Source organism: Otolemur garnettii, unplaced genomic scaffold, assembly GCF_000181295.1.
Source record: "Otolemur garnettii isolate 467f Iridium unplaced genomic scaffold, OtoGar3 scaffold00173, whole genome shotgun sequence".
NCBI lineage: Eukaryota > Metazoa > Chordata > Mammalia > Primates > Galagidae > Otolemur > Otolemur garnettii.
The window spans coordinates 1,575,160-1,579,702 of record NW_003852568.1 but is presented as its reverse complement, the minus strand read 5'-3'; positions in this window follow the sequence as shown (position 1 = coordinate 1,579,702).

The following is a 4,543-nucleotide window of genomic DNA, read 5'->3' as shown; positions in this document are numbered from 1 at the left end:
GAGGCAGGAGACTCGCTTGAGCCCAGGAGTTGGAGGTTGATGTGAGCTGTGATGCCACGGCACACTACCCAGGGGACAGCTTGAGGCTCTGTCTCAAAAACAAAACAAAACAACAACAAAAAAACTGGATACCTTCTCAACAATAGTATTTTACTAGTTCTCTGCCCAGTTTTGGCTTCTACAGCTTTGCTGTGGCATGAAGTTCCTTCTATAGGACCTTGATCCTCAGTAATTATCAAACAGATTTCTGTCAAGTCTATAATGCCTCACTGGAAAGAAAATTATTTCTCTCTTCCAAGAAGCCTTCCTCGAATTCCTCTCCTTCCCCAACCCTCTAGGATACTTCCATGGAACTTCCTCCTACCTCTATTACATCACTGATCTGTGTCCACCTGTACTCATCCTGGAGTAGATGGAGAGAAAAAATACTTATTTTTGTATCTCCTTTCAATAGGGGTTTATATGCAGGAAGCATTTAATAAATGTTTGCTGCATGTAATCACAAATACATCCATAGTGCATGAGTGAAATCTGCATTTTCTTTATTCACTAGAGACAGAAACTGCTGCTTTATTCATCCATGTCTCCACTCCTTCACACAGTGGACACCTGAAGGAAAGCAGATGCTTGACTCATCTTTGTCTTGCTAGGGTTTAGAATTCTCATTCACTGAGCTTAGTGTGCTGATGACACACTTGTGCCCTGCCTAGGCTAAACCTTCCACGTTCCTCAAGTATTCTAGTCCTTTGCCAGATTCAAGAGCTTATTAGTATTACGGGTTCTTTTTCTTTCTTTTTTTTTTTTTTAGATAGTCTCGCTCTATCACCCAGGCTAAAGTGCCATGGTGTCAGCCTAGCACACAGAAACCTCAAACTCCAGGGGCCAAGCAGTCCTCCCTTAGCCTCCCAAGTAGCTGGAACTACAGGTGCCCATCACAACACAGCTAATTTTTCTGTTTTTAGCAGTGATGGGTTCAGGGTGGTCTCAAACTCCTGAGCTCAAGCAGTCTTTCCATCTCAGCCTCCCCGAGTACTGAGATTATAGGTGTCAGGCACTACACAGCCACTATTCTAGGTTCTTCAAAATGATGCTGTCCACCCAAGATTCTTTACATGCATTAAGCAAATATATGAACAGGTACCATATCTGCTGGTTGATTTTCTAGAGAAAAAGCAGCCTGAAGTGATCTGAAAATGGGTGGCTATTCACTTGACCCAGAACCCCCCACAAAATTATACACATCATGAGGTTCAAATTTTCATGCACCTGTGAAACTGTCCAGGTTATCAAGGGTATGCATATGTGAAAAGGGCCAAATATCTGAAAGATGTCACTTTACAGAAATGAAGTATACCATTCCGATGTTATAGTGCAGAGTTGGGTTTAGACCAAACAGTGGAGCTGGGTCCAGGGTCAATTGCCAAAAAGTGCTGAATTTTTCCTGCATATGCTTAAAAATACAGAGAGCGATGTTCAGCTTAACAGTTTAAAAGTAGATTCTCTGGTTACTGAGTATATCTGGGTGAAAAAAGCACTGCCACACTTACCAAGCTTATGATTGGATTAACCCATGCACAAACTCTCCTTGCCACACCAAGATGACCCTCACTGAAAAGGACCAAATTGTTCCTAAACCAGAAGAGGAGGTTGTGCAGAAGATGAAGATATCCCAGAAGGAACTGAGGAAACAAAAATTGCGGGGCTCAGTGCCCGTTGCTCAGTGGTTAGCATGCTGGCCATAGGCTGGAGGGTTGGAACCCGGGCCTGCTAAACAACAGTGACAACAACTACAAAAGTGCCTGGGCATGGTGGTGGGCACCTGTACTCCCAACTACTTGGAAGACTGATAGAAGAGAATTGTTTAAGCCCAAGAGTTTGAGGTTGCTGTGAGCTGTGATGCCATGGGGCTCTACCAAGGGTGACATAGTGAGAGTCTGTCTCAAAAAAAAAAAAAAAAAAAGCAAAAAGTGTGGCATGGGAATAAATTCAGCATAAAATAAATGCAAATAAAAGCTTCTTTTTAAAAGCAAATAACTACTGCTCTCTGCCAACAAAGACACCAAGTGCTCCATGAAAGTGTCCTATGGAGGTCAGTTAAATATGAGAGTAGTCCATAAGAGTTGCTGATGTGAGGGCGGCACCATATGCCGGAGGTGGCAGGTTCAAACCCAGCCCCAGCCAAAAAAAAGAGTGCTGATGATGTAGGTGGACCTCTCCGCCACTCAATCCTGATGGTTCTCACTCTGTCACAGCCTGGGAAGGCTCATGGTACTGATTCTACTGTTTCTGTTCATCCAAATACTCCACCCATTAACCTGACCTCCAGTCAGGATGCACTTTAAACACTTTGTAGTTTAAACACTATAAATATCTGTGTAGGGCGGCACCTGTGGCTCTGTGAGTAGGGCACCGGCCCCATATACCAAGGGTGGCGGGTTTGAACCCAGTCCCGGCCAAACTGCAACAAAAAATAGCCAGGCGTTGTGGTGGGTACCTATAGTCCCAGCTACTCAGGAGGCTGAGGCAAGAGAATCGCCTAAGCCCAAGAACTGGAGGTTGCTGTGAGCCGTGATGCCACAGCACTCTACCAAGGGCGACAACGTGAGACTCTTGTCATTAAAAAAATAAATAAATAGGGCAGTGTCTGTGGCTCAAGGAGTAGGGCACTGGTCCCATATATCAGAGGTGGCAGGTTCAAACCCAGCCCCAGCCAAAAACTGCAAATAAATAAATAAGTATAAAAATAAATAAATAAATATCTGTGTAGGCTCGGCGCCTGTGGCTCAAGTGGCTAAGGCACCAGCCACATACACCTAAGGTGGTGGGTTCGAATCCAGCCCGGGCCTGCCAAACAACAATGATGGCTGCAACAGAAAAAAATAGCCAGACGCTGTGGCGGGCGCCTGTGATCCCAGCAACTTGGGAGGCGGAGGCAGGAGACTCGCTTGAGCCCAGGAGTTGGAGGTTGCTGTGAGCTATGCCATGGCACTCTACCCAGGGGGACAGCTTGAGGCTCTGTCTCAAAAAAATAAATATCTGTGTAAACCATTACATGGCCTGGTTCTGTGGCCTTTCCCTCTTTTTAGGGCCCTAGAGTTCAATGTAAAAGTGGAGTCTTTGAGTTTTTAAAGACCTAGATGCTTTGCCTTCCATGTGTACCTGCTATGTGTATATTAAAATTATTAGGTCCTAAAAACTATGAATGCTTTATTGGCCCTGTTCCTTAGTGAGCTCCATCCTGAGCTCAATGGTCAAGTTAAAAAAAAAAGAAATAAATTAAAAGCTACCTATCTCCTTATAAAATCCTATGGTATATGGCCAAGTGTGGTAGTTTGTGCCTGTAATCACAGCATTTGGGGAGGCTAAGACCAGAAGTTTGAGACCAGCCTGGGTAACATAACAGGAACCTGTACTACCGGAAAAAAAAAAAATAGCTGGGTGTAGTAGCAGACACCTACAGTACTTGAGTACTGAGGCAGAAGGATCCTTTGAGGCCAGAAGTTTGAGGTTGAAGTGAGCTATGATAATGACACTGTACTCCAGCCTGGACAGCAGAGCAAGACCTTCACTCTAAATATATATACATACATACATATATATTCATATATTTATATATATATATATCTTAGAAGCAATAGTTTTATGATCTAAAACTTCATAGCTCACTGTAGCTTTGAACTTCTAGACAAAAGTGATTCTCCTGCTTTAGCCTCCCAGGTGGCTGGGTTTATGGCACATGTCACCACACCTGGCTAATTTTAAATAGTTTTTATATTTTTATTTTATTGTATTTTATTTCAGACAGAATCTCACTATGTCACCCTTCGTAGAGTGCCATTGTGTCACAGCTCACAGCAACCTCAAACTCTTAGGCTTAAGCAATTCTCTTGCCTCAGCCTCCTGAGTAGCTGGGACTATAGGTGCCCACTGCAACGCCTGGCTATTTTTTGGTTGTAGTTGTTGTTGTTTAGCAGGCCCGGGCCAGCCTCGAACCCACCACCTTCAGGGTATGTGGCCAGTGCCCTACTCACTGAGCTGCGGATGGGGTGCCAAGCCTTAAATTGTTTTTAGAGATGAGGGTCTCCCTATATTGTCCAGGCTGGTCTCAAACTTCTGGCCTCAAGCAATCCTGCATTAGCCTCTGAAAGTGCTGGGATTACAGGTGTGAGCCTCTATAATATTTTTAGTTTATTTTTTATAAAGCAATCCTGCATTAGCCTCCGAAAGTGCTGGGATTACAGGTGTGAACCTCTATAATATTTTTAGTTTATTTTTTATAAAGCAATCCTGCATTAGCCTCTGAAAGTGCTGGGATTACAGGTATGAGCCTCTATAATATTTTTAGTTTATTTTTTTATTGTTTCAGATACAACAAATTGGGTTACATTGTTTGCATTTCTTAAGTAAAGCCCCTCTTATAATTGTGTCCTGTCCCCAAGTGTGCTATACACCCTAACATTGTACCCATTAAGTTGGAGCACACGGCTCGGCGCCTATAGCTCAACCGGCTAAGGCGCCAGCCACGTACACCTAAGGTGGCGGG